Genomic DNA, 19,621 nt, shown 5'->3' with positions numbered 1-19,621 from the left:
TGCTTTCAAGAGTCTCAAAGAACTTTTTGCTTCTGCTCCAATACTAGTCCATCCGGATACGACCTTACCGTTCCTGCTCGAGGTCGATGCCTCTGAGACAGGAGTTGGGGCGGTTCTGTCACAAAGATTGGGGGTAGATAAACCATTGCACCCATGTGGTTTTTTTTCTAGGAAACTTTCGGGCCCTGAGAGCAGATATGACATCGGCGACAGAGAACTCTTAGCAGTCATTAAAGCCTTAAAGGAATGGAGACATTTATTAGAGGGAACCTTACACCCTATTACTATCCTGACGGACCACAAGAACTTGTCCTACATTGGGGAGGCTAAGCGCCTGTCCTCTAGGCAGGCTCGTTGGTCCTTATTCCTGACTCACTTCAACTATGTGCTGACTTATAGACCTGGTTCAAAAAATTCTAAAGCCGATGCCTTATCTCGCCAGTATGAACCTTCTACTGTACCTGAGCCGGTTCTTTCCTCTATAGTTCCGAAATGCAATATTGTTGCTAATACGAATCTCAGGATTCATTCTCCGTTACTGGCCGAGATCGTTAAGCTACAACATTTAGCACCTAGACAGACTCCTGTGGGTCGACATTTCGTTCCTCCTGCTCTTCAACTGGAACTGTTGCAGTGTTTCCATAACAGCAAGATGGCGGGACATCCTGGTATTCGCAAGACTTTTGCGTTGATCTCTAAGGATTTCTGGTGGCCTGCTTTACGTAGGGATACTAAAGATTTCATCGCTGCATGTGAGGTTTGTACTAAGACCAAACAACCTCATACGCTTCCTTGTGGATTCCTGCACCCCTTAGAAGTTCCAGAGAAGCCGTGGTCCTGCTTGGCCATGGACTTTATTGTCGATCTACCTATCTCTAAAAAACAGACTGTTATCCTCACCGTGGTTGACAGATTCACTAAGATGGCACACTTCATTCCTCTGCCTAAACTTCCATCTTCTCCCGAATTGGCCGAGATATTCGCTAGGGAGATTTTTCGCCTACATGGGATACCCTCTCAAATTGTGTCTGACAGAGGTTCCCAATTTATTTCCCGTTTTTGGAGGTCCTTCTGTTCGCAACTTGGTATCAAATTGAACTTTTCTTCTGCCTATCACCCTCAGTCTAATGGAGCTGCTGAACGTACCAACCAGAAAATTGAACAATATTTGCGATGTTTTGTTTCCGAACACCAGGATGATTGGGTCGGTTTGATTCCTTGGGCAGAGTTTGCGCACAACAATCTCGTTTGCGATTCTACTCATTCAAGCCCCTTCTTCATGAATTATGGCTTTCACCCGTCTATTCTTCCTTCGGCTTCTCCTTCCCAGGGGGTGCCGTCGGTTGATGTTCATGTTGCTAATTTGAGGAAGTTGTGGGATCAAACTCGGCAAATCCTTACGCACAATTCTATGCTGGTTAAGAAACATGCTGATAAACGTAGAAGGGCGGCTCCGCTCTTTGTTCCGGGTGATAGGGTATGGTTGAGCACGAGGAACATCCGTTTAAAGGTGCCCTCCATGAAGTTCGCTCCCCGTTATATTGGACCTTACAGGGTGTTGTCTCGTATCAATCCAGTTGCGTATCGTCTAGCTCTTCCTGATACCTTACGCATCCCTAACTCGTTTCATGTGTCGTTGCTGAAACCTCTTATTTGTAACAGGTTCTCCTCCACAACAGCCCCTCCTTGTCCTGTTCAGGTGGAGGGTCAGGAGGAGTATGAGGTTAACTCTATTATTGATTCTCGTATCTCCCGGGGGAAAGTACAATATCTGGTCGATTGGAAGGGATACGGTCCTGAGGAGAGGAGTTGGGTACCTCAGGAGGATGTTCATGCTCCTCGTCTCCGCAGGGCGTATCACTCTCGCTTTCCATCTCGTCCCGGTTCTTTCCGCCCGGTGGGCGTATCTGAGGGGGGGGGTACTGTCAGGGTACCTGAAGTCTCTACCTCCGAGAGAGGTAGAGACTTAGACGTTCATCCGTCCGGACGCCATGTTTCCTCTGTTCCTCGCGGTCGACCCGGTCACACAAACGCCGGCCGCGAGGGAGTCTCTTCCTTTTGTAGCATGGTGCCCGGAGGCCGACGTCATCACGCCAATCCGGAACGACCTGTCACTCAGTCCGAGACAGACTAATCAGGTTTCGTCGGAGGCGTGTCTATCCTCTCTAGCCAGGGTATTTAAACATACTTCGCCCTGTTGCTCATTGCCCTGTCGTGGTTCTAGCCTGTCTAGTCACACAGTGCTCTGGTGTTTCTCAGTTATCCTTTTGATTTCGACCCGGCTTGTTTCCTTACTCTGTTTACCTCCGTTATCCTTGACCCGGCTTGTTCCTCGCTTACCTGTCTTCTCGTTCCCTCGACCTCGGCTTGTCTCTGACCATTCTCTATACTCTCTGTACGTTAGCCCGGCCATTCTAAGGACCGGTATACGTATCCTGTACCTGTTTGTACTTTGCGTGTTGGATCCCTGTCCCGATCCTGACAGTTCTACAGAGACTTAGAGAAAATAGTCTGTTCTGCAAATTGGAGAAATGTGAGTTTCACTGCAAACAGGTTACATTCTTGGGATATGTTATCTCAGATACTGGATTCTCTATGGATCCGGAGAAACTTTCGGCTGTACTAAAATGGCCTCGACCTACGGGTCTTCGCTCTATACAACGGTTTCTGGGCTTCGCCAATTATTATCGGAAGTTCATACGCAACTTTTCTTCCTTGGTTAAACCTCTCACGGACATGACCAGGAGAGATGCTGATCCACAGCATTGGTCACAGGAAGCCATTACTGCCTTTGAGTCTCTCAAAGTCGCCTTTGCTGCTGCTCCTATACTGGCACACCCTAACCCTGCCTTACCATTCATTCTTGAGGTCGATGCGTCTGAGACAGGAGTGGGCGCCCTCCTGTCTCAACGTCCTAACCCAGAGAGATCCAGGCATCCGTGCGGGTATTTCTCGAGGAAATTGAACCCGGCGGAATGCAACTACCAGATTGGTGATAGAGAACTTCTAGCCATAATTTTAGCTCTCAAAGAATGGAGGCACCTTCTTGAGGGTACTTCAGTGCCAATCCTCATACTCACAGACCACAAGAATCTAACATATCTTTCTGAAGCTAAGCGACTTTCCCCCCGGCAAGCTAGATGGGCCCTCTTCCTATCAAGATTCAATTATGTGGTTTCTTACTTGCCCGGTACAAAAAACATTCGGGCTGATGCCTTGTCTCGACAGTTCTCCCCTCCATCTAGAGAGGAGATAACCCCTACTCCTGTGATTCCTCCGGACCATATACTGGCAACCATCCGTACTAACCTCACCTCACCCCTAGGCGAGGAGATTCTGGCTGCACAAAGTAATGCTCCTCCAGAGAAACCTAATGGCCGTTGTTTTGTACCTATTAACCTCCGTACGAAACTATTAAGTACATACCACGACCCCAAAGCAGCTGGACATCCAGGCAAAAACCAGTTAATCTGGTCCGTATCCCGGCAATTTTGGTGGCCTAGTCTCCGTTCGGATGTCACCGCTTTTGTAGCTGCCTGTCCTGTGTGCGCTCAAAACAAAACCCCACGACGCCCTCCAGTGGGTCTCCTGCAAACCATACCTAATGGTGAACGACCCTGGACCCACTTGTCCATGGATTTTATCGTAGATCTTCCGGTCTCCCGTGGCAATACAGTCGTTCTCATGGTTGTTGACCGATTCTCGAAGATGTCGCATTGCATTCCCTTGAAAAAACTACCAACTTCCCAGGAACTTGCAACAATTTTTGGTCTGGAGATCTTTCGTTTGCATGGGTTACCCAAAGTGATAGTCTCAGATAGGGGTAGCCAGTTTCTGCGTTGCTACATTTCTGACCACCAGAACAACTGGTCTGATCTGCTACCCTGGGCGGAGTTTGCCCACAATAGTGCGATTAATGCCTCCTCCCGGCTATCTCCGTTCCTGGCAAACTATGGGTTTCAACCGTCCATGTTGCCTGATACGTTCTTGCCACAGGAGATACCGGCATTGGAGGAACATCTCAGGGAACTCCGTTCCACTTGGGTGCGGGTTCAGAGTTCTTTGCAACGCGCAATGCAGAACTACAAACTCCAGGCCGACCGCAGACGCCTTCCTGCACCTACCTATCAGGTCGGAGAGAGGGTCTGGCTGTCTTCCCGCAACCTACGCCTCCGTGTTCCCGCACAAAAACTGGCACCCCGATACGTTGGGCCATTTCGTATACTTCGAAGGGTTAACCCTGTAGCTTACGCACTTGACCTTCCTGCTAACATGCGCATCTCAAATGTTTTCCATGTTTCCCTCTTGAAACCGTTGGTTTGTAATCGCTACACCACCTCAGTGCCACGTCCACGTCCTGTCCTGATTGACAATCATGAGGAATATGAAATACGCAGCATCATTGACTCACGGGTCTTCAGAGGACAGATCCAATACTTGGTGCACTGGAAAGGATACGGTCCAGAGGAACGCTCCTGGGTTCCAGCCTCTGATGTCCATGCACCATCCCTCCTTCGTTCCTATCACGCCCGCTTCCCCATGAAGCCCGGACCCACCAACAGAGATGGGGGGAATCGTTGAGGGGGAGGTACTGTCAGGGTTTCTTTGCTGTTTTAAACAGCAACCCTTTCTGTTTCAGTGATTGAGTTTTCAGCTGCAATTACTATGAGCTGCTTCTGCTTGTTGCCACGGTTACTCACCTGTGAGTAGTAATCAACCCTGCTGCTAATCAGTTCTGCCTATTTAAGCAGCTAAGCCCAGAACCTCCTTGCCCTTGCGTGGTTTCCTGTTTCCCAGAAGTCTCCTTGTTCCTGTGTTTCCTGTTTGATCCTGGTTCCTGACTCCGGCCTTGTTCCTGACTCCGCTGCTCTCCGTGCTCCTGATCCTGGCTTGTCTGACTACCCGCTCTGGTGACTGACCCCTGCTTGATTCCTGGACTTTGCTTTTGTTTATTATTTGTTATTTATTAATAAAGGTGTGTTTGCATCTACTTCTGTCTCTGTCTGGTTCCTGGTCCCTGACACCTTGTTTGCAAACTGGGATAAAAACCCTTCTTGGGGAATCCTCATATGCCACTGGGCCCATTGTGTAAGGCCTATTGTAGAGGACAAGCTTCCCAGAAGGCTCATGAATTCCCTGGCCGGAATTGAGTTGAGGGACAGAAGATGAAGAATCTTTGACTGAATACGAAGCCCTCTCTCCATGGATAGGGAGACGTGTGACTGAATCGTGTCGAACCTCGCCCCTTAGTATGCCATAATTTGAGAGGGAGAAAGCTGACTCTTTTTAAGGTTTATTATCCATCCACATTTTTTAAGAAGAATGAGAACTCAATCTCGATGAAGAAGGAGAAGTTCTCTGTTGTGTGAGAGGATCAAGATGTCGTCGAGGTAATGGAATGTTGAAATGCCTTCCAAACGGATGTTGGCAAAACAAGGATCTTTGAGTAAGTTCTGGGAGCTGTGCTCAGGCCAAGGGAAGAGCCCGAAATTGAAAATGCTAGTGGTGAATCGCAAACCTCAGGAACTTCTGGTGTGGTGGAGCAATAGGAACCTGAAAATAAGCATCTCAAAGGTCACCTGGGGAGATGACTTTGATAATGGAACTTAAAGATTCCATCTTGAATTTTCTCACATACAGATCTACGTTTAGCTCATGAAGATCTAAAATTGATCTCCATTCCCCTGATGCCTTTGGAGTGAGGAATAGTCTGGAATATACTCCCAATCCTCTTTCTTTTGCAGGAACAGGACATATGACTCCTTCTGCTGAACGGGAAGAAACAAAAGACAAAAACAAAAAACGAATGGCTGCTGTTTTCTCTGGTTCCAGAGGAATGCTCGTAGACATGAACCGGGGATAAGGGATAGTGGAGAATTCCAGGAAGTAGCTGGACCTTAGGGTCTTCAGCACCCACCTGTCCTGTATTGTTTGAGCCCAGACCTCATAGAAGTGAAGAAGTCTTGCTCCCACTCTCAAGGGCTCGACTTGCGTCCAATCAGAATTTCTTTGGTGGTCTGGTGCTGCCACCTCGTCCTCGGGAGATTTTGGAAGAAGAGAATCCACCTTTCCAAGATTGTAAACTGGAAAATTCTCTACCAGGCCATGGCGGGCGAACATATGCGATGTTCGGTCCGCCCCCTATTAATTTACTAATACTAAGTAAAAATTACTTAGTATTAGTAAATTGTGCCCCTACTCGCAATACCGCGAGTAGGGGCATGTCTATTAAACAGTGAGCCATGGGAAAAGATCAATTTTCCCACGCTGTGTAAAATGACAGAGAGCACTGTGATTGGATGGATTTCAAGCCATCCAATAACAGTGCTCTGTGTCATTTTCCACGCGTGGGAAAGTTCTTTGGAATTTTCCCACACTGTGTAAAATGACAAATAGCACTCTGATTGGCTTAAACCAGCCAATCAGAGTGTTCTTAGCCTAATTGCAGGGCGTGGCAAGGCTTTATAAGCCTTCCCCCGCCCTGCAGAGCTCAGTCTGCGCGGAGCCCTCCATGGGTGAAGATGGATTATTTTTTTGTCCAGTCGTTTTTTTTTTTGGTTTTTTTTTTATTGCGTCGGTTATTATGGGTTTTTTTTGGGCCTTTTTTGGGGCTGAAAAAAGAAGATTGTAGAAGAAAGAAAACATCAAATGGTAAGTTGTTTTTATCTATTTTTTTTTTACAGGGTTTTAGTTAAAGGTCCCCCCCTCATTATTTTTAGGGTGAGGGGGGTAGGTAGGTAGATAATTTTTTTTGGGGGGAAGGGTTAACAAGGGCACCCCCCCTCCCTTTGTATTTAGGGCCCCCACCCACCGCTCAGGGGTGGGGGCCGGGGGGGGACAATAGGTCCCCCCCTTATTGTTAATTTTAGGGCCCCCACCCACCGCTCAGGGGTGGGGGCCGGGGGGGGACAATAGGTCCCCCCCTTATTGTTAATTTTAGGGCCCCCACCCAACGCTCAGGGGTGGGGGCCGGGGGGGGACAATAGGTCCCCCCCCTTATTGTTAATTTTAGGGCCCCCACCCACCGCTCAGGGGTGGGGGCCGGGGGGGGGACAATAGGTCCCCCCTTATTGTTAATTTTAGGGCCCCCACCCACCGCTCAGGGGTGGGGGCCGGGGGGGGGACAATAGGTCCCCCTTATTGTTAATGTTAGGGCCCCCACCCACCGCTCAGGGGTGGGGGCCGGAGAGGGGGAGGACAGTAGGCCCCCCCCTCATTATCTTTATGGCCCCCACCCGCCGCCCAGGGGTGGGGGCCAGGGGGGGGCCAGTAGCCCCCCCTCATTATCATTATGGCCCCCACCCGCCGCCCAGGGGTGGGGGCCGGAGAGGGGGAGGACAGTAGGTCCCCCCCTCATTATCTTTATGGCCCCCACCCGCCACCCAGGGGTGGGGGCCGGGGGGGGACAGTAGCCCCCCCCTCATTATCATTATGGCCCCCACCCGCCGCACAGGGGTGGGGGCCGGGGGGCGGAGGACAGTAGGTCCCCCCCTCATTATCATTATGGCCCCCACCCGAACCCAGGGTTGGGGGCCGGGGGGGGAAGGAGAGTAGGTCTCCTCCCCCCCCCTTCAACCACTATTGTGGGTTTTAAAATTCGCCTGCCTATTGAAGGCTATGGCGGTTCGCACGGTTCGCCAGTTCGCGAACATTTGCGGACGTTCGCGTCCGCCGTTCGCGAACCGAAAATTTTATGTTCGCGACATCACTATTGAGGAAGAAAGGCCTTACGTCCTTCCACTGCCCTTTTAATACATTCGTCCAGATATTTGCCAAAGAGCATATACCCTTGAAAAGGGAGGGCACACAGGCTATTTTTTGAAGAGGTATCTGCCACCCAATTACATAGCCAAAGAGCATGTCTTGATGCTACTGTCAGGACCATACTTCTGGAGATGGTTCTCACCAAATCTATAGAAGCTTCTGATGAAAAATCAATAGCCAATTTATCTTTTCTTAAAGATTCCAACAGCCTGGATCTACTGACTCCACTTGAAATGTCATCTTTAAGGTCGTCCATCCACTCCTTTAAGGCTCTGGAAACGGATGTCAAAGCAACAGCAAGACGAAGCCTAGAGCCAGAGTCAATATAGGCTTTGGATAAATTTGAATCCATACGTTTATCCATTCGATCACGTAAAGTACCAGCATCATCCAATGGAAGGGTGGTCTTTTTGGCTAATCGGACAATTGCTGAATCCACTTTGGGGGCAAGATCCCAACAACTACTGTCATCAGATTTAAAAGGGTAAAGTTTAGAAAAACGACCCTGAATAGAAACTCTTTTCTCAGCCTTCTTCCATTCTTGCTTAATGAGGTCTTCAATGGTCTCATGCAATGGAAAACTAGGATTGCGCTTTCTTAGGTCTGCAAAATGCTTACGAGAAGCTGGTTCTTCCTCTCTCTTATTACTAAGGTCCAAGGTATCACAAACTGCTTTGATTAAAGCTTCAATTTTCACATTGTCTATAAAGACAGGAGAGGCCCCAGACTCCTCATCTTGAGATGAAAACCCGTCTTCCTCAAATACTGGGGGCATATATTCATCAGAGCTTAAATCAGCATATTCTTCCGGGCTAAAAGATCTACTACGTCTTTTCTTGACAGATGTAAGAGAGAATATCTGGATCTGGTTCTGCATGGCCTGTCGCTGCTTTAAGACAAGCTAAACAAAGCCTTTTCCCAGGCAGCACCTTGTCTTTACAAGCTTCACACAAGGGGGTTTTATCCTTCTTTTTCCTGTATGAGGATCTGTGACCAGAACTGAAGTCCGCCAATTAGATAGCTGAAATGCACTCTTTTTAATTTGTATAGTAAATACTAAAAATAAAAGTGACTTACTCTGAACCTCGAGATTGTGAGCTATTTTTTGAAGCATGACCGGGGGAATCCATAGTATGAGGGCAGCTAGAAAATAAAATAAAGTTTCTAGCAATCAAAAGAAATTACCTAATTTACCTAAATTACCTAAAGTATTTAAAAAAAATTGAAGATACCAGAAGATACCAGAACAAAAGTCTCCTTGTTTCTGGCCTCACTTGGGCGTGCGTTCCATGTGCGTTCCACGACCGGAGTGAGGAAAGTGAGAGGCCAAAAAACCCGGAAGTGACGCAACGGAAGTGCCGAACCTGTAAGTGCAGAAAAGCGAACGCATGCAATTGGCGTGAGTTCCAACATGCGTTCCACAGAGGGGAAAGGAATCTAATAGGGATAAGAAAAAGGCAAAGAAAAGCCCCCCAGTCAGGTAAGCTCTGTACAGTCACTGCCACTTATATCCACAGGGGATAGGACAGGATACCTTCATGGGAAAGCCAAGAAGCTCAAGTTTATTCAGCAAGTAGGTGTACCCTTTTTTGTGAATTACCACCACAATGGGTTTGGCACATCCAGCTGCTACCTATAGGGTCACTGCAGCATAGCTCCCACGGTCCCTGAGGGGAGAATCCTCCCGGGGGTCGCTCTTGGTGAGGCGCCATGTCCTGAGGCTTCCATGGGGAGAGAGGCTGAACTCCCCATAGGCAAGGGGTACAATTACACCAAACCGGAAGTGATGTAACAAATGACCTGCAATTAGAATTACAGACTATACACACCAGAACTGAATAGAGAAATTAAGAGACTATTTAAACATCAACTGACCTGAACAGCAGACATTCACTTTTGAGAAAGCTGTAAGTGAAACATGTCAAGTGGAGATTAAGGATTGCCTACAAGGACTGGTTTTATTTATACTTCTTTTTACTATATAGTTCACTTTTAAATAGTTTTATTTAATCTGTTTACTAATACAGATTCTGTTTTAATACCCAGTCATTCTTGAGCTCCTTATACTCTCACCATCACTCTGCTGTTCCTGATCTACATATATCCCTAGGTGGGGATTGTTCCACCTAAAGCTCCATACACTAGAGCAGGTCATTGCTCTAGCAAATGTAAGTAGGTCAAATATTATTTACTTATCCTACTTTCACATACGTACTGTACCATTGGTATACATCCTTATTTTTTTCATATGATGAATCGCACTACCTTGGGAATCTGATACCAGCAAAAAGAAATCCTTAGACGGGGATTGTTCCGTCCAGGCTCCTAAAATAGAGCTTTTTAAGCTCTGGAAAACGTGAATGCCCCTTTGGAATATATCTTTATAACCATATTATTCATAACATACTGCACTATCATTGTACTTTTATTTCCCTTTTTTTTAAGAGTAAGACACATAATTGCAAAATCTGCTGCTACCTGTGTATGTATGATTTTATTATAATAATTCTTAGCGCTGTCCACCTAATTTACTTGCTTGTTAAGGGGTACAATTAGACCCGAGTAAGCCACAAAATAAAAAAGAGGAGATGAAACATCCTATGTCCATGAGAAGTGGAAAGGAAATAAAGACTGAAGGGGCATGGGAGGAAGTCTCTTTTATTAATTATTTAGGAGGTGTTCCTGTCCAATTGAGAAGGGGAGGAGCTATACCCATGTATAGAAAGGTTATTTACAAGTTAGTAAATAAAGATCAATCAGGTTTTATCCCAAAAAGAAAAGCAGAGGATAATATAAGAAAAATATTGGATATAAAGTTTTCGGTCCATTTAAAAAAAAAACAAATCCCTTCTGACCCTGTCATTGGATGCTGAGAGGGCCTTTCACAGTCAGTTGGGTATTTCTAGTTAATTTGGGGGAGGTATTTTTCAAATCAATGTGGGTTTTATATAAAGATCCAAAAGTCCCTATCTTAGGCTCAGGAATAATATCTCCTTGGTTCAAAATATATAATGGTACCAGACAAGGGTGCCCTTTGTCGCTAATGTTATACGTACTTTCGTTGGAACCATTTGCTCAAAAAATAGAGACAACCAAAGAATAAAAGGATTCAGAGTGGGAGAAAGTGAATTTAAATTATCAATGTTTGCTCATGACATTATAAACTTTAGAAGATACAATATAATTGGTAAGGGAGCTTATGAAGGAGATAAAGGACTTTTTTGAAATATCATTCTATAAATTAAATATTGATAAGTTCCAAGCGCTAATGGGAAATATAAAGGATGGTAATAAAAAAGATCTCCAGGACACATATAAATTTCAATGGAAAGAGAAAACAATGGACTATCTAGGGATACAAATTGCCTTTTCAAAAAATGAAATACCGTATATACTCGAGTATAAGCCGAGTTTTTCAGCACATTTTTTGTGCTGAAAAACCGGAACTCGGCTTATACTCGAGTCAATAGTCTGTATTATGGCAATTTGCATTGCCATAATACAGACTGAGGGAGAGGGGGCTGTGGGGGCTGCAGAGATCTTACTTACCCGTCCTGCAGCTCCTGTCAGCTCTCTCCTCCTCCGCGCCGTCCGTTCAGCACCTCGGTCAGCTCCCAGTGTAAATCTCGCGAGAGCCGCGGCTCTCGCGAGACTTACAGTGTGAGCTGACAGAGGGAGCTGCACAGACCGCGCGGAGGAGGAGAGAGCTGACAGGAGCTGCAGGACGGGTAAGTAAGATCTCTGCAGCCCCCACAGCCTCCCCACTGAACTACCAACCCCACTGGACCACCAGGGAAGGAGCCCCCCTCCCTGGCCAGCTAGCAAGCAGGGAGGGGGGACGAAACAAAAATAAATTAATTAAATAAAAATTAAAAAATACATTACAAATAATAAATAATAATAAAAAATGAAAATAATTAAAAAAATAATAAGTAAATGAAAAAAAATATTAAAATAATGTAAAAAATAATAATAAAATTGACCCCCCCAAGGCTCTGCAACACACACATACACACACACACTGCACTCATACACATTGCACTCATATACACACACACATTGCACTCATATACACACACACATATACACACACACATTGCACTCATATACACACACACACTGCACTCCTACACACACACACACACACACACACACTGCACTCATATACACACACACACACTGCACTCATATACACACACACACACACACACACACTGCACTCATATACACACACACACTGCACTCATATATATATACACACACACACACACTGCATTCATATATACACACACACGCTGCACTCATACACACACGCTGCACTCATACACACACGCTGCACGCATACACACACGCTGCACGCATACACACACGCTGCACTCATACACACACGCTGCACTCATACACACACGCTGCATTCATACACACACACTGCATTCATTATACACACACTGCGTTCATTATACACACACTGTAAATAAATATTCAATTAATATATTTTTTTTAGGATCTAATTTTATTTAGAAATTTACCAGTAGCTGCTGCATTTCCCACCCTAGTCTTATACTCGAGTCAATACGTTTTCCCAGTTTTTTTGGGTAAAATTAGGGGCCTCGGCTTATATTCGGGTCGGCTTATACTCGAGTATATACGGTAATTGAATTTATTTATAAATCATTATTAAATAAATTTAAAAACAAATTAAATGAATGGAAGAAATTACCATTTCATGGATAGGCAGAATAGAAACAATTAAACATTATATACTACCTAAACTTATGGTGCTTTTCAGATCTATTCCATTAGCGGTTCATAAAATAGTAATATCTGAATTCCAAAAGATATTTAATAAATTTGTCTGGAACGTTAAGAAACCGAGAGCTGCATTCAAAGTATTATCTAGAACTATGAAAGAAGGTGGTTTAGGCCTTCCAGATATAAAAAAAAAAATATGACTCAATTATGCTATCTCATATTGTGAAATGGTGCAATACAAATCAAGCCTTACAATTAGAAAATAATGCGTTAAATAAATAGGATGTGAGAATCATTCTATGGTCAAAAGAAGTAAAGTCTGTAATAGACAACCCTATTTTCAAAGATTTAAGTTTTGTTTGGAGAAAAATAAAATCAAAATATTTAGCAATGTTTGAGCTGAAATGCTATATCCCATTAAATATGATGGGAATTCTTCCAAGTGATATAAGTTTAAAATTTTGGGTAGATAAAGGGATAACACATCTATATCAGATAATACATTAACAAGAAGTTGTACACTTTGGTCAACTTTCCCGAAACCTCAAACTTCCACCAAATGAATTTTATAATTAGTTTGAAAAGTTATTTAGAAAAGGAGATACTGAGGTCTAAAAAAAATTAAGAACAAAAATATAGAAGCAATATTTCTAGGGAAAATAGAAAATTAGATGGGGAAGACCATGTATAATTTAATCAATCAACAAGAACCATTTTCTGAATTGATGCAAGAAGAATGTGCACTTGAAATAGATGAATAGATGAATAGAAATGGAAAACAGCTATAAATTTCATGAAACATGTTACACATAAAGTAAATATTTTAGAAATATATTTTAAACTCCTATTCCGATGGTTTTTAACTCAATTTTTTTTTTCAATTCAATAGTCAATATAGTCAATATAGTGAAACATGCTGGAGATGTTCTAGTGAGGTAGGTTACTTTATTCATCAGTGGTGGGAATGTAAGGACATTAAACAGGCATGGAACACTTCTCATCCTTTCAAAATTAGCAGAGATGGAAATCAGATGAAATTTACCATTAGCTTTGTTTCATATTGACATAAAGATGCTAAATTAATTTTTTAGACACATAGCTATTCACTTATTACTAGTTTTTAAATCACAACTGGTAAGGAAGTTTAAAAGTAGTGCAAAAATAAACTTTGCAGAGTTATTTTAACAAGTGGACTATCAAGAGCTAATGGAGAAAGGTTACTGGCAAATCAATTAAACAAATCTGGAAATTCATTCAAAAAAATGGTCGCAATGGTACAAAAAGAAAAAAAAATATCGAGTGAAATCATATAAACATCTTTGAGACTAGTAAAGGATTAAAAAAAATAGAGGAATAAATTCTGTAACTATTACTAATATTGATTATCCCCAAATGGTTAGACTGAGTATGAATGTGGTATGAATGTTTATGTTGTCATCACCAAATTAGTTACAGATAGAGAAGAGAAGGAAGGGAGAAGAAGAGACGAGATAGGAAAGCTATAAGGAAGATACAGTTACAAGTCTTCTCTCTCCTTAAGTTGCTGGTGTAGGTGTTTTTAGATTTATTGTTAGATTTATAGGTGTAATATTATTAAAGAAAGGTAAATAAATAATTAATAAAAATAAATAAATGATGATGGTGGTATCAGAAATAAATCAGAGCCAATGCCACAAAAAAAGCCCTGTTACAATATCTATTTTTGTGGAACTCAATACCATCTTGTACCTGACGTTTTCAATTGTATCCAGTACCCATATTTGGCACCCCATAGCCTCTAAGACAGTATGGCTCTGGACCATGTGAGTCAGATTCTAACCCCTACCCAGTGTTATTTTGTGTGATTATGTACAGTATGCGCTATGTTATTTTTTCTGCTTTTTTTGTAGAATCAAGAATTCTACATGCGTTTGTATACATTTTTTATTACACTATTTTCTGACACTTGGGTGTTTGTTTAACACTGGTATATATTTTATATTTTGAACTGTAGATTTTACGTAGAGTGGTGGGGAACAACAATACTCCTTTATACCAGTTCTTATTACATAGTTACATAGTTACCTAGCTAAAAAGAGACTTGTGTCCATCAAGTTCAGCCTTCCTCACATTTGTTTTTTGCTGTTGATCCAAAAGAAGGCAAAAAAAACAGCTTGAAGTACTTCCAATTTTGCAACAAACTAGGAAAAAAATTCCTTCTTGACCCCAGAATGGCAGTCAGATTTATCCTTGGATCAAGCAGTTATTACCCTACATTGACAAGTCCTTGAATATTCTGTTTTTGCAAGTGTGCATCTAGTTGGTATTTGAACATCTGTATGGACTATGATAAAACCACTTCTTGAGGCAGAGAATTCCACATCCTTATTGTTCTTACAGTAAAAAATCCTTTCCTTTGCCTTAGACGAAATCTTCTTTCTTCTAGTCTAAACGCATGACCTTGTGTCCTATGTAAAGTCCGGTTTGTGAATAGATTTCCACACTATGGTTTGTATGGCCCTAAATATATTTGTATAATGTTATCATATCCCCTCTCAGGTGATGTTTTTCTAAACTAATGAGGTTTAAATTTGTTAACCTTTGTTATCCATTTAACGTCTAGAATATGGAAGTACTCGACACACTTTTATTCTTCTGTTTTGTAAAAAGAGACAAGTGTCCATGAAGTTCAGCCTTTATAATTTTTTTTAATTCTCTTTCGTTCTGACTAGTGTATCCTGTTTATGAGTTCTATTTTCCACAAGGTGTCTGCTTTTCTGGCTCGTCTACCCTACGTCCAAAAATACACCTAGTTATCTATTTCCTATCTCTGCAGTTAGGGATCCAACTCTGTCATCCTCATGCTCTCCTGTATTCTCTACTGTATTAGTTCCGCTGTATATTACTCTAAATAGATTTCACTATGGAAGTCAAAGGTATAGACTGCATGCTTCATATAGGTCAAGATGTTCCGGTACTGATATATGCATTGATGATGTATTGATGTAAAAAAATATGACATAAATATAGGATATATTGTATCTGTGCTCTCCTACAGGACTTCTCAACTTTGATTACTGCATTTTTTTCCTCACAGATACTCAAACCAATAAATTACATCTTTGCATGTGAAGGAATACCCCATCACTTTCGGCACCTTTCATACAACAGACTCGTATTTAATTTTGCTTTGTTTATTTTTTTCAGTTCCTGAACCAAGACCACCACAGAGACCCATTAGAACTGGGAATGTTGAGTATCTTGTACGAAAACCGCAGAGGAAATAATTAATAGAATACTCCCCTGGGTGGCTGCCATTTTGTGCATGCGAACGCACGTGGTTGGGACAAAGGATGGCAACCTTTTTGTCTCCCGAACGCTGGCAACAGGACTTGGTCGTCGAGTGCCTGGAACTCATTTCGGCAAGGCACACCCGTGAACAATGGTCACCATGGACCTACTGCCTGTTCCAGTTCCCGTACACTTATAGGAACAACGTTACAGACTACCGAACATGGGGAGCATTCTACACAAATCAGCTTTCATCTACCTTATGTGGTTTTCATACAAAACCCCAAGAACGGAGACCGGTTCTTGCCACCATTTCCCTGGAACTATTTTAGCTTCAACCTTGTGGCAGACCCAGTGGTGTTTTTTGGATTTGTGCTGCCTTAGGCACGACTAAACTCGGGCACCCCCAAAAATCTAAATTTGACCCCCAATTTGTGTCAAGGCCACTTTTTTGACTGACAGACACATGCCCTCATTGATACATGCACTGATATACACTCACTGACAGATGCACAGTCATTGGCACACACATACAGTCATAAGCACACACTGTTTAACCAACACACACTTCTAAGTCACTGACAGACACACACTGACGCCCACTCACTGACAGGCATACACTCTCAGATACACATAAAATGACATACACACACTGACACACACTCACAGGCACACCCATTCTCACTGAAAGACACACACACTTTCACTCACTCACAGACACACACTGACCACTACACTCACTCGCAGTAAGGTGGGCAGCCCCAGAACACAAGGCAAGCAAGGCATTTGTCTGGGAGCTTGGGGTGGCATTTTTTGGCGCCCCCCCTGACAGAGCCGCCCTAGGCAAATGCCTTGTTTGCCTTGTGGTAAATACATCCCTGGGCAGACCGGTCAAAACTTCCAAGCGATTCAAAACTACCGAACGAATCTGGGTGATTTTCGGATAAATTGTTGGGATGTGACTTTTGTGGGGTTTCCATGTATTTTGAGGGTGCGTTTGGGGTGGTTAAGAAATTTATGATTTTTCTGTCCCTGAAATATAATATAATTAGCGATGTGTATTTGAATAATTATCTCTTAGGCACAGAGGATCATGGGAGGGATTTCCCTGTTTTTTTTGCTTTGTGTTGGGGCTTTTACATAAAAACCTGTGTGTGGCTCCAAATAAAACAGTCTTCTACCAGAATTAAGCATTGGCTCATGTGTGGGAGGTTATCGGACATTGGTGATATTTTACCCTTGGGATTTTTTGTGCCCTTTTTATTGGGAAAAGGGCCTCCATGGCGGTGATACTCTGGCAGACTGCTACACATAAAAAGCCGCATCCTCATATAATGTTGCCAAATGTAACTATTACATTGACTCAATATGCCATAAAAACTTGATTTAGCCATCAAAAATTGTGTGAAACCATAGAGTTGTATTTGAAAGCCTTGGGACATCCACATTAGACATGTGCACTAGTGAAATGTTCGTTTCGTACGAATGATTTCGTACTAAATAAAAATTTCATTCGTCCATCCCGAATTTCGCCCACAAACCATTCGTTTTTGAACGAAATTCGTTAAAAAAGAATTTGTTTTCGTCAATTTTGATGAAAACAGCACTGCACATGCGAAAAAAAAAGCAAGGAGGAAGTCGGCAGCGCTACCAGCTCCCTTCTTGGAATAAATAAATATTCCTATCCCCTACTGCACTATGACCCCCATATTAATAAAAGGGAGGTTAAATCATCCCGCATGCCCCTACTCAACATTAGTTTCCCCCTTTAATTAATTAGGGTGTCCACCCGCTGCTCATGGGTGGGGACCACGGGGGACATTAGGTCCCCCCTTTAATTAATTAGTGTCCCCACCTGCTGCTCATAGGTGGGTGCCTAGGGGGGGACATTAGGTCCCACACATTATTTAATTATTTAGGGTCCCCACCCGCCGCTCATGGGTGGGGACCAGGGGGGACATTTTGTCCCTCCATTTATATTAATAGCCCCCACCTGTGGGTCACGGGTGAGGACACGGGGGGCACTATTAGTTATTAGTGTTCCCCACAATAGAGGAAGAGGGGACCTAGCACAGGTTCCCCCTTACTGCAGTATCAACCGAGCAGCAATAGCTAGTACTTTTAACTTTGTTTAGTGTTTAACCTCCCTTTTAATAATATGGGGGTCATAGGACCCCCATAGGTTTTAATGTGGGGGGAGGGGGTAGGAATAATTATTTATTACAAAGAGGGAGCTAGTAGCGCTGCCGGCTCCCTCCTTGCTTTTTTTGCGCATGCGCAGTGTTATTTCTCTGTGCTGTGTGGTTAATTCCCCTGCAGCACGGAGCCTATTAAACAAACAAAACTAAACGAAAAGGTAATGCATTCGACAATTGAACTTTCGTTACATTGATATTTAGTTTGTAGGGCTTTCGTTTACGGACAAAATCGTATTCGTACGAAAACGAATGCACATGTCTAATCACATTGACCTATTAAATAACAGAAAGACTCATTTAACATCCCAAAAGTTCTAGCTGGTTCAGAATTCATTTAATTCTAGGCCCTATAGAAAGCAAGCTAGGGTATAATAAATTGCTAATCGAATTAGAACCCAATAATATGAACAAGTCTAGGGTTCTAGGCAGTGTATTTAGGCTATAATCAAAATATGCATCAGTAAACACAATTCAGGTTCTAATTTTTTTTCAGGAGGATGCTATTTGCGTAATTCTCAAATATGTGAGTAATTGGAGAAAAATATTTCAGTGTCACTAATAAAGTTTCTGCTATTATCAGTTGGGCGAGGTTTAAACAATGTTAAGCAGTACAATTTCTTAATTTCGTATGTGTAAGCAAGATGTTACAGATTAGCTGATGCAGTAAAAAAATCGTGATTGGCTTGTGTTCTGTAACTCTCTTCTAGATATTTTTAATTCACCCATTGATCCCTCCACCACCCATCCAATCCATCAATCAATCAATCCATCACCTCCATCTATAAGACATTAATTTTAACTCTTGGCATTTGTAAGGAGACAGCTATCCAGCAGACATAAAACAATGGAAATGTTTAAAAGCATTTGGTGGACACATGCTACAGGCATGTTTTAAGGATCTTGTCAGATGACAAAATGTTCAATAATGAACCACAGTCAACTAATGACAACTGGGAGAAATTGGCTCTCTACCCATCAATGTGGATACTAATACATTTATTCTAGAAAATGCCTAGAACTATGAAGGTTGGTGGTGATATTAGACTCATGCACACCTAGAAACAAACATACAAACGAGTATACATAATTATTTTAAAACACAGGTAGGTAAACTAAAAGCCATTGGTGAGAGGCGTTCTATCCCCAATCCGGATTACAACGCCAGCATCTTAAGTAAATGTTTCTGCTTCCTTACTCCAGGACAATTGCTTACATCTTCTGACCAACGTAAGTCCAACATGTTTTAACTTTGCCCATAGTCTAACACCAGTGTGAATGTATGTATACAATGTATGACCTGTTTCAGGTTCTGTGAATATTACCACAAATGTTAATGCACTGCCTTCAATAAATGAATATCTATTGACACAATCTGTTTGTATAAACACCTGTTTTTTGCCAAAGTTTGGAATTTATTTCACATCTGCTGCATTAATATTATATGTACGGCTGTTACATTACATTGCTCCTTTTTGTCTGAGATACATTTACAGGCACGCAAAGCCAGTTTAATGCAAACCCCCAGTAAAGGGTTAAATAGGAAATGATGAATACACAATTTTAATAGGGATTGTTCTCAGAGACAACACAAAGTCTGGATATATTTTCCAGGGAGGGGTGTCTCTAAAAACCATTTT

The sequence above is a fragment of the Pelobates fuscus genome, chromosome 6 (assembly GCF_036172605.1).
Source record: "Pelobates fuscus isolate aPelFus1 chromosome 6, aPelFus1.pri, whole genome shotgun sequence".
Classification (NCBI taxonomy): domain Eukaryota; kingdom Metazoa; phylum Chordata; class Amphibia; order Anura; family Pelobatidae; genus Pelobates; species Pelobates fuscus.
This window is presented reverse-complemented; position numbering follows the sequence as displayed.